Below are 11,625 nucleotides of genomic sequence, written 5' to 3'. Positions count from 1 at the left end.
CGACTATTTGCACCATATGAGAAATGAAGTCTGACTGATACTATATTTGGAAATATCAAGCCATCAACATCTACAGCTATTGCCATCTACAACATTGTTGCTGTTACTCTAATCAACAGCATTAACATTGCTGCAACATTGTTATTTGCACATCGCACTCTATAGCTATTGTCATCTACAGTACAACATTGTTGCTGTTACTTTAATCAACAACATTGCTGCAACACTGTTATTTGCACATCACACACTTACTTTGCTGCAGTGGAATAGTGATACATCTATTGAGACATTGACATTGTCTTTAAGGATGAACTATTGCTAAACTAAGAACTGGCCGACTATTGAGGTGTTTTTGCTGCTATTTCAGGACTATAATCTGTTATATCATATTGTTACTATATATATACACTCACCTAAAGAATTATTAGGAACACCTGTTCTATTTCTCATTAATGCAATTATCTAGTCAACCAATCACATGGTAGTTGCTTCAATGGATTTAGGGGTGTGGTCCTGGTCAAGACAATCTCCTGAACTCCAAACTTAATTTCAGAATGGGAAAGAAAGGTTTTTTAAGCAATTTTGAGCGTGGCATGGTTGTTGGTGCCAGACGGGCCGGTCTGAGTATTTCACAATCTGCTCAGTTACTGGGATTTTCATGCACAACCATTTCTAGGGTTTACAAAGAATGGTGTGAAAAGGGAAAAACATCCAGTATGCGGCAGTCCTGTGGGCAAAAATGCCTTGTGGATGCTAGAGGTCAGAGGAGAATGGGCCGACTGATTCAAGCTGATAGAAGAGCAATGTTGACTGAAATAACCACTCATTACAACCGAGGTATGCAGCAAAGCATTTGTGAAGCCACAACACGCACAACCTTGAGGCGGATGGGCTACAACAGCAGAAGACCCCACCGGGTACCACTCATCTCCACTACAAATAGGAAAAAGATGCTACAATTTGCACAACAGTTTAAAATAGTAGGGCACACCACCACCTGATGTCTCACGGATATTTATTATAACATATAATATTTATGACATATACAGTAAAATTATTAAAACATATAAATTACTACTAAAAAATGGTCATCAATGATATAGTCAGCTAGGCTATGAACACAAATAAATATATTCGACTGGACCGTAATAAAGTTGCAATCTTTCTTAAGGGTTAGTAACCCCGATGTAATGTCCCAGGAAAAAGTTCAATCCAATGGTTAAATTCAATGATTATATGGAAGTCACTTATATATATGTGTGTATATTACCACTGGATCGCGGTAATGTCGCAGATAAAACGCTGCCTAATTGCAAGACTATGCCGGAGTGGTTTTACTCACTATTTTAGATGATGCCGGTTTCCATATCACTCGTGGCGTCCCACGTATAGTGAAAGTCTTTTGTAGGCTGCGGTATAGTGCGGTTTTCAATTGCGGCAGAAATAAATGGAAGAAAAACTTGCGGGATCCTCGGTGGTTGTAGTTAGCTGTGCCGTCTCAGAGGTCACCTGGAAGTATGTACCTTCTGCGGTGTTTGTTCACAGTATGCAGGGTTAACTTTCACCAGGAAATGAAGAGCTCAGCGTAAAAAGACGGATATCCAGCTTTTCTTTACAACAGGCTACAGGTTCACCGATCCCTTCCTTAAAGCGCTTATTGGTCTTCAGTTCTGTACTTTCATATCATGGGATTAATTACCATACGCGTTTCGGAGACTACGGCTCCTTCTTCAGTGGTTAAATTTCCCATGAGAATGGTCTATCTTTATATACCTATACAGGTGTGGTTTTAATTAATTGATTGGCTTGGGCCGTTTTGTAGGAAGTGACGTAGATTTCTTTTAAAGTACATGATGACAAACTATATATTTAAAACATTTATTTCTTATTTAAAACACGTATTAAATCAATATATCACTTTATATAACACATATGTCATGAAATATTTAAGAATGTAAGGATAAAAATCATTACATTACATTTTTAAATATTTCATGACATATGTGTTATATAAAGTGATATATTGATTTAATACGCGTTTTAAATAAGAAATAAATGTTTTAAATATATAGATTGTCATCATGAACTTTAAAAGAAATCTACGTCACCACACCTGTATAGGTATATAAAGATAGACCATTCTCATGGGAAATTTAACCACTGAAGAAGGAGCCGTAGTCTCCGAAACGCGTATGGTAATTAATCCCATGATATGAAACTACAGAACTGAAGACCAATAAGCGCTTTAAGGAAGGGATCGGTGAACCTGTAGCCTGTTGTAAAGAAAAGCTGGATATCCGTCTTTTTACGCTGAGCTCTTCATTTCCTGGTGAAAGTTAACCCTGCATACTGTGAACAAACACCGCAGAAGGTACATACTTCCAGGAGACCTCTGAGACGGCACAGCTAACTACAACCACCGAGGATCCCGCAAGTTTTTCTTCCATTTATTTCTGCCGCAATTGAAAACCGCACTATACCGCAGCCTACAAAAGACTTTCACTATACGTGGGACGCCACGAGTGATATGGAAACCGGCATCATCTAAAATAGTGAGTAAAACCACTCCGGCATAGTCTTGCAATTAGGCAGCGTTTTATCTGCGACATTACCGCGATCCAGTGGTAATCTACACACATATATATAAGTGACTTCCATATAATCATTGAATTTAACCATTGGATTGAACTTTTTCCTGGGACATTACATCGGGGTTACAAACCCTTAAGAAAGATTGCAACTTTATTACGGTCCAGTCGAATATATTTATTTGTGTTCATAGCCTAGCTGACTATATCATTGATGACCATTTTTTAGTAGTAATTTATATGTTTTAATAATTTTACTGTATATGTCATAAATATTATATGTTATAATAAATATCCGTGAGACATCAGGTGGTGGTGTGCCCTACTATTTTAAACTGTTTTCTTAATCTTTTTAAGGGATTGGGTGAATCCTTTTGTAGGTGCACCCTTTTCATTTCTTGAGCAGTAGGTGAGCCCTCTCTAAATATTTGAATTTACAATTTGCACAAGCTCACCAAAATTGGACTGTTGAAGACTGGAAAAATGTTGCCTGGTCTGATGAGTCTCGATTTCTGTTGAGACATTCAAATGGTAGAGTCCAAATTTGGCGTAAACAGAATGAGAACATGTATCCATCCTCTGATGGCTACTTCCAGCAGGATAATGCACCATGTCACAAAGCTCGAATCATTTCAAATTGGTTTCTTGAACATGACAATGAGTTCACTGTACTAAAATGGCCCCCACAGTCACCAGATCTTAACCCAATAGAGCATCTTTGGGATGTGGTGGAACGGGAGCTTCGGGCCCTGGATGTGCATCCCTCAAATCTCCATCAACTGCAAGATGCTATCCTATCAATATGGGCCAACATTTCTAAAGAATGCTATCAGCACCTTGTTGAATCAATGCCACGTAGAATTAAGGCAGTTCTGAAGGCAAAAGGAGGTCCAACACCGTATTAGTATGGTGTTCCTAATAATTCTTTAGGTGAGTGTATATATCTTCATATATATATATTTTTTTTTTATTGCCATCAACTGCTGCTATAGTATTGTTATCGCTATTTACTTTATTTTATTTTACTACCAGTTATTATTATTGTTATGAATGCCATTTGTATTTTTAAATTGTATCTTTGAATAAATATTCCCACTTATTCTCATGAACCCATAATTGGAGTGCCTGCCCACTATTATTCTATTTTTAACCATACGCAACTGACAAGGGTGAGTCATTTTGGGCAAGAGCACCTATTTCCAGAAAACCAGTGGAGAGCCGCCTTTTAAATCCTTTATCAAGTGTTTCTACCTTCTGTGAGACACCTGTTTGCTAAAAAGTACCCTTTCTACCACTTAAAATGTTCGAATGGGGGTGCTCTTTCCAAAATGGGGTAACTTTTTGGGGTTTTAATTTCTGGGGACCTCAGGAATCTTTTAAATGCAACATGGCACCTAAAAATTTTAATTCTGTGAAACGCCTGATGGGTCAAAGTACTCATTACACACCTTGAAATATTCCTTGAGGGGTTTAGGTTCTGGAATGTGGTCACTTTTTGGGGGTTTCCACTGTAAGGCCAGCTCAGGGTTTCATCATATGCGACATAGCTCCCAATTACCATTTCAGCTAAATCTGCTCTCCAAAAGCCATATGGTGCTCCTTCCACTCTAAAGCCTGCTGTGCTCCCATACATCAGTTTTTGAGCACACATGGGGTGTTTCTGTAAACTCCAGATTCAGGTTAATAGATTTTGAGTTTTGATTGCTGTTAACCCTTGATGTGCTGCAGAAAAATAGATAATTTAAAATCTGCAAAAAAATGTGAAATTTTAAAATTTTATTCCATTTTTCCTTTAATTTTTGTGGGGCACCTAAAGGGTTAACAAAGTTTGTAAAATCTGTTTTGAATAGCTTGAGGGGTAGAGTTTCTAAAATGGGGTGATTTATGGATGGTTTCTAATATGTAAGCCCCAGAAAGTGACTTCTTAACTGAACTGGTACTGAAAAAAATGGTACTGAAGGCTATTTTTAACGTCCCCAAAAAATAAAATTTTATTTTCAAAATGATCCAAACATGAAGTAGACATATGGGGAATGTAAAGTAATAACTCTTTTTGGAGGTATTACTATTAGTGTTGATCGAGCACCAAAGTGCTCGTGTGCTTGAGTAGAACACTTCCCAATGCTCGGGTGCCCTACAGAGCACCCGAGCACAATGGAAGAACCCAAGCATTAAATCAGGCACCCCCTGCTCTGAAGAGGGGAGGGTGTCGGGACTCTAGTTTTGTACTCCATATATAGATATGTCCATATATGTAGTCAGTGCTTGGGGACACCCAGTGTATTTAAATCTAATTTAGCCTCTATTTCTGAAACGTTTCTGGTGGGATTCGAACTCACAACCTTCTATATTACAGCCAAGAATCTTATCCACCACACTATAGAGCTACATGGCCAGTTACTTAAAAAAAAAAAAAATGAGACTTCTGCTGTATAGGAATACTTACTACTAGTTCTTGGATCTAATGTAGAAGGTTGTGAGTGAATTCTGCCACCAATTTTTCAGAAATAGAGTCTAAATAAGATTTAAATACACTGACTCGAGCACACTCGATATTCGGCCAAGCATCGCGATGCTCGAGCCGAACCCGTGTTCGGCTGAGCATGCTCGATCAACACTAATTACTATCTATTATAAAAGTAGAGAAATTAAAATTTGGAAATGTGCTAATTTTTCAAAATTTTTTGTAAATTTAGTATTTTTTTATAAATGAAAATGAAATATTTTGACTCAATTTTACCACTGTCATGAAGTACAATATGTGACGAGAAAACAATCTAAGAATGGCCTGGATAAGTAAAAGCGTTTTAAAGTTATCACTAGGGTTGAGTGAACCCGAACTGTAAAGTTCGAGTTCGTACCGAACTTTAGGATTTTTGGACCCCGGACCCGAACCCGAACATTTTAGTAAAAGTTTGTGTTCGGGTTCGGTGTTCGGCGCTTTCTTGGTGCTTTTTGATAGGCCAATCAACAAGCGTTTAACTCTGTGCCCTTTGAAGCCATCACAGCCATGCCTACTAATGGCATGGCTGTGATTGGTCAGTGCAGCATGTGACCCAGCCTCTATACAGGGAGTGCAGAATTATTAGGCAAGTTGTATTTTTGAGGATTAATTTTATTATTGAACAACAACCATGTTCTCAATGAACCCAAAAAACTCATTAATATCAAAGCTGAATATTTTTGGAAGTAGTTTTTAGTTTGTTTTTAGTTTTAGCTATTTTAGGGGGATATCTGTGTGTGCAGGTGACTATTACTGTGCATAATTATTAGGCAACTTAACAAAAAACAAATATATACCCATTTCAATTATTTATTTTTACCAGTGAAACCAATATAACATCTCAACATTCACAAATATACATTTCTGACATTCAAAAACAAAACAAAAACAAATCAGTGACCAATATAGCCACCTTTATTTGCAAGGACACTCAGAAGCCTGCCATCCATGGATTCTGTCAGTGTTTTGATCTGTTCACCATCAACATTGCATGCAGCAGCAACCACAGCCTCCCAGACACTGTTCAGAGAGGTGTACTGTTTTCCCTCCTTGTAAATCTCACATTTGATGATGGACCACAGGTTCTCAATGGGGTTCAGATCAGGTGAACAAGGAGGCCATGTCATTAGATTTTCTTCTTTTATACCCTTTCTTGCCAGCCACGCTGTGGAGTACTTGGACGCGTGTGATGGAGCATTGTCCTGCATGAAAATCATGTTTTTCTTGAAGGATGCAGACTTCTTCCTGTACCACTGCTTGAAGAAGGTGTCTTCCAGAAACTGTCAGTAGGACTGGGAGTTGAGCTTGACTCCATCCTCAACCCGAAAAGGCCCCACAAGCTCATCTTTGATGATACCAGCCCAAACCAGTACTCCACCTCCACCTTGCTGGCGTCTGAGTCGGACTGGAGCTCTCTGCCCTTTACCAATCCAGCCACGGGCCCATCCATCTGGCCCATCAAGACTCACTCTCATTTCATCAGTCCATAAAACCTTAGAAAAATCAGTCTTGAGATATTTCTTGGCCCAGTCTTGACATTTCAGCTTGTGTGTCTTGTTCAGTGGTGGTCGTCTTTCAGCCTTTCTTACCTTGGCCATGTCTCTGAGTATTGCACACCTTGTGCTTTTGGGCACTCCAGTGATGTTGCAGCTCTGAAATATGGCCAAACTGGTGGCAAGTGGCATCTTGGCAGCTGCACGCTTGACTTTTCTCAGTTCATGGGCAGTTATTTTGCGCCTTGGTTTTTCCACACGCTTCTTGCGACCCTGTTGACTATTTTGAATGAAACGCTTGATTGTTCGATGATCACGCTTCAGAAGCTTTGCAATTTTAAGACTGCTGCATCCCTCTGCAAGATATCTCACTATTTTTGACTTTTCTGAGCCCGTCAAGTCCTTCTTTTGACCCATTTTGCCAAAGGAAAGGAAGTTGCCTAATAATTATGCACACCTAATATAGGGTGTTGATGTCATTAGACCACACTCCTTCTCATTACAGAGATGCACATCACCTAATATGCTTAATTGGTAGTAGGCTTTCGAGCCTATACAGCTTGGAGTAAGACAACATGCATAAAGTCAAAATACTAATTTGCCTAATAATTCTGCACGCAGTGTATAAGCTTGAGTCACGTAGCACTGCACGTCACTCTGCTGTTACTAGTGTAGGGAGAGGATGCTGCTAGTGATTTCAGGGAGAGAATAGGAGAGAATCTTTGTTCAGAACTGGAATCTAATTCAGCGAATTACATACATTTAGTTGTGTGGGTGCAGGGCACAATCTTTTTAGCATGCCCTAAACCCAGTGACAGAAAAAAATTACTTTTATCCATCTGTTAGTTAGGTGGGTGGCGGCGGCCATTTTATGCAAGCTCAGTGCACCAGCACTGCATCTGAGCTTTTGTGACATTGAAATCCAAGCTTGAAAAACTGCACTAATAATCTGGTTTTAAAAAATCACCCTTTTTTGGCAATATACATCTGGTGAGATTTACAAGATTAGTCAGTGTGCAATTTAAGCTAGAAATACAGCCATAATTTTCTGGGTTTTTAAAAACACACTTTTTTGCCAAAATACCATATTTTACAGCCCTTGCAGCATCAGCACATGTGAAATTCAAGGGTTATATACAGCTTTCATATTCTTTTAGTAAAAAAAAACACACACACTTTTTTGGCAATTTCCAACATCTGGATTAGTCAGTGTGCAATTTAAGCTAGAAATACAGCCATAATTTTCTGGGTTTTTAAAAACACCCTTTTTTGGCAAGATCCACTATTTTACAGCCCTTGCAGCATCAGCATGTGTGAAATTCAAGGGTTATATACAGCTTTCATATTCAGTTAGTAAAAAAAACACCAATTTTTTGGGCAATATCCAACATCTGGATTAGTCAGTGTACAATTTAAGCTATAAATACAGGGATAATTTTCTGGGTTTTTAAAAATACACTTCTTTGCCAAAATACCCAATTTTCAGCCCTTGCAGCATCTGCACGTGTGAAATTCAAGGGTTATATACTGCTGTCATATTCTGTTATTAAACAAACACCCATTTTGGGCAAAAAACTTAAATTGCGGCCTAGTATGGATCAGGACATGTGAGATACACCCTTTATATACTGTGGTTATATTCTTCTATTAATAAAACACCCTTTTTTGAGCAAAATACAAAATTTTTCTGGTCTTGCAGCGTCAGCACATGTGAAATTCAAGGGTTATATACTGCTGTCATATACAGTTATTAAACAAACACCTGTTTTGGGCAAAAAAGTTTCTTTTGCAGCCTTTGCTGCATATGTCATTGTGAGATACAGCCTTTACATACTGTTATTCTATTCTGCTATTAAAAAAAAACATTTTGGGCAAAAATCTTAAATTGTGGCCTAGTCTACATCTGTACGTGTGAGATACACCATTTATATACTGTTGTTCTATTCTGCTATTAGAAAAACACCCATTTGGGGCAAAAATCTTAAATTGCGGCCAAGTCTACATCTGTACGTGTGAGATACACCATTTAGATACTGTTTTTCTATTTTGCTATTAAAAAAACACCCATTTAGGGCAAGTTCCTAAATTAGATAAATATGAGGAGAACGTCAAATAAGGGACGTGGCCCCGGTCGTGGTGCGGCTGGTGGAGCTCCTGTTGCAGGGAGAGGATGTGGTCGATCTGTGCCAGCTACACGCACAAGTGAAACCCCTTCCTTAGGTGTGAGTAGGCGACAGAACCTGCAGCGGTATTTGGTCGGGCCTAATGCGGCTCTCCGAATGGTGAGGCCAGAACAAGTACAGGCGATAGTAGATTGGGTTGCTGACAGTGCCTCCAGTTCCTTCACATTGTCTCCCACCCAGTCTCCTGCTGAAACATCAGAGTTGGCACCTGCAGCCGATGTCCATCAGTCTTTCACCTCACCCCCTTGCAAATCAGCCAAGTCATACAGCAGTCTCTTCTGCTTTTTGATGACTCTGTTAGAGGGTTTCCCAGGGCCATCCACCTATCCCTGCCCCAGAAGTGGAAGAGATTGAGTGCACCGATGCCCAACCACTTATGTTTCAAGATGAGTACATGGGAGGACCATCACAGCATGTCTTGGATGATGACGAAACACAGGTGCCAACTGCTGGGGCTTTTGAAAGTGTGCAGACTGACAAGGAGGGCAGGGGTGAAGACTGGGTGGAAGATGATGTGGAGGACGATGAGGTCCTCGACCCCACATGGAATCAAGGTCATGCGAGTGACCTGTGTAGTTCGGATGAAGAGGCAGTGGTCGCACAGAGCCACTAGCACAGCAGAAGAGGGAGCTGGGTGCAAAAGCGGAGCGGCCGTCCCCTAGACAGTACACCTGCTACTGCAAACTGCAGCAAGGGACCGAGCAAACCAAAGCCAGCTCCAAGGAGTTCCCTGGCGTGGCAGTTCTTCAGACAATGTGCTGACGACAAGACACGAGTGGTTTGCACGCTGTGCAATGAGAGCCTGAAGCGAGGCATAAACGTTCTCAACCTGAGCACAACTTGCATGACCAGCCATTTAAGTGCAAAGCATGAGCTGCAGGGGAGTAGACACCTCAAAAACCCTCCACTCTGGCTCCTCCTGCTTCCTCTTCTGCTGCAGTCTCGGCCTCTTCATCCACCTCTGGAGTGACAGTGCCACCTGCCACCCCGCAAACAGAGGATCTGCCAGCATCACCACCACCTGGGTCACCAAGCATCTCCACAATGTCCCACGGAAGCATTCAGCTCTCCATCTCCCAAACACTAGAGAGGAATAGGAAGTACCCCACTACCCACCCGCGATCCCTAGCCCTGAATGCCAGCATTTCCAAATTACTGGCCTTTGAAATGCTGTCATTCCGTCTGGTGGAGACAGATTTAAAGGCCTTATGGCGGTGGCTCTCCAAAGTATGTCGTGCCCAGCTGTCACTACTTTTTCAGACGAGCCATTACTTCCCTGCACAACCAAGTGGGGGACAAAATCAGCTGTGCACTGCGCAACGCCATCTGTGGCAAGGTGCACCTCACTACGGATACGTTGACCAGTAAGCACGGCCAGGGACGTTATATCTCCATAATAGCACACTGGGTAACTGCAGTGGCGGCTGGGCCTGAGGCGGATAGCAGTTTGGCGCATGTCCTTCCACCACCGAGGATTGCAGGGCGCTTCAGTTTGCCTCCTGTTGCTTCCTCCTCCTACTCTGCTTCCTCATCCTTTACCGGCTCCTCATCCGGTCAGAGTAACACCTTCACCACCAACTTCAGCACAGCCAGGGGTAAACGACAGCAGGCAGTTTTAAAACTTATCTGTTTGAAGGACAAACCCCACACCAAGCAGGAGCTGTGGACGGGCCTTGAACAACAGACCGATGAGTGGTTGGTGCCAGTGAGCCTCAAGCCCGGCCTGCAGGTGTGCGACAATGGGTGAAATCTCGTAGCAGCTCTGGGACTAGCCGGTTTGACGCACATCTCTTGCCTGGCGCATGTGCTGAATTTGGTGGTGCAGAGATTCCTTAAAAATTTCCCCGATATGTCAGAGCTGCTGCATAAAGTGCGGGCCGTCTGTTCGCGCTTTCGGCGTTCTCACCCTGCTGCTGCTCGCCTGTCAGCGCTGCAGCGTAACTTCGGCCTTCCCACTCACCGCCTCATATGCGACGTGGCCACAAGGTGGAACACCACCTTGCACATGCTGGCCAGACTGTGCAAGCAGCAGCAGGCGATAGTGGAGTTTCAGCTGCAGCACGCACGGGTGAGTCGCTCTGTGAAACAGCACCACTTCACCACCAATGATTGGGCCTCCATGCGAGACCTGTGTTCCTTGTTGCGCTGTTTCGAGTACTCCACCAACATGGCCAGTGCCAATAAAGCCGTTCTCAGCGTAACTATCCCACTTCTATGCCTCCTTGAAAAAACGCTCCTGGCGATGATGGAAGAGGATGTGGCACAGGAGGAGGAGGAGGAAGAGGGATCATTTCTGGCCAGTCATTCATAAGTGGCTCCGAGGGTGGGTTCCTGCACCCACAAACGCCAGGTACACTATTGTCCAGCCAGGGCACAGTTCTGGAGGATGACGAAGTGGAGGATGAGGAGGAGGAGATGGAGGAGAAGGAACCATGTTCACAGCAGAGTGGCACCCAGACCAGCTCATGGCCATCACTGGTGCGTGGCTGTGGGGATACAGAGGACACAGACGATACACCTCTCACAGAGGACAGCTTTTCGTTGCCTCTGGGCAGCCTGGCACACATGAGTGATTACATGCTGCAGTGTCTCCGCAACGACCGCCGAGTTTTCATATTCTAACTTGTGCTGATTACTGGGTGGCCACGATGCTGGATCCCCGTTACAAGGACAACGTACCGCCCTTAATTCCCTCACTGGAGCGTGATCGTAAGATGCGCGAGTACAAGCACACGCTGGTAGACGCGTTGCTAGTGGCATTCCCACCTGACAGCGGGGGCACAGTGGAAGCACAAGGCGAAGGCAGAGGACGAGAAAGAGGTTGCCAACACAGCTGGGGCACCTCCAGCACCTCAGAA

The sequence above is a fragment of the Bufo bufo genome, chromosome 2 (assembly GCF_905171765.1).
Source record: "Bufo bufo chromosome 2, aBufBuf1.1, whole genome shotgun sequence".
Taxonomy (NCBI): Eukaryota; Metazoa; Chordata; class Amphibia; order Anura; family Bufonidae; genus Bufo; species Bufo bufo.
The sequence above is the reverse complement of the archived record's forward strand: the minus strand, read 5'-3'. Positions refer to the sequence as shown.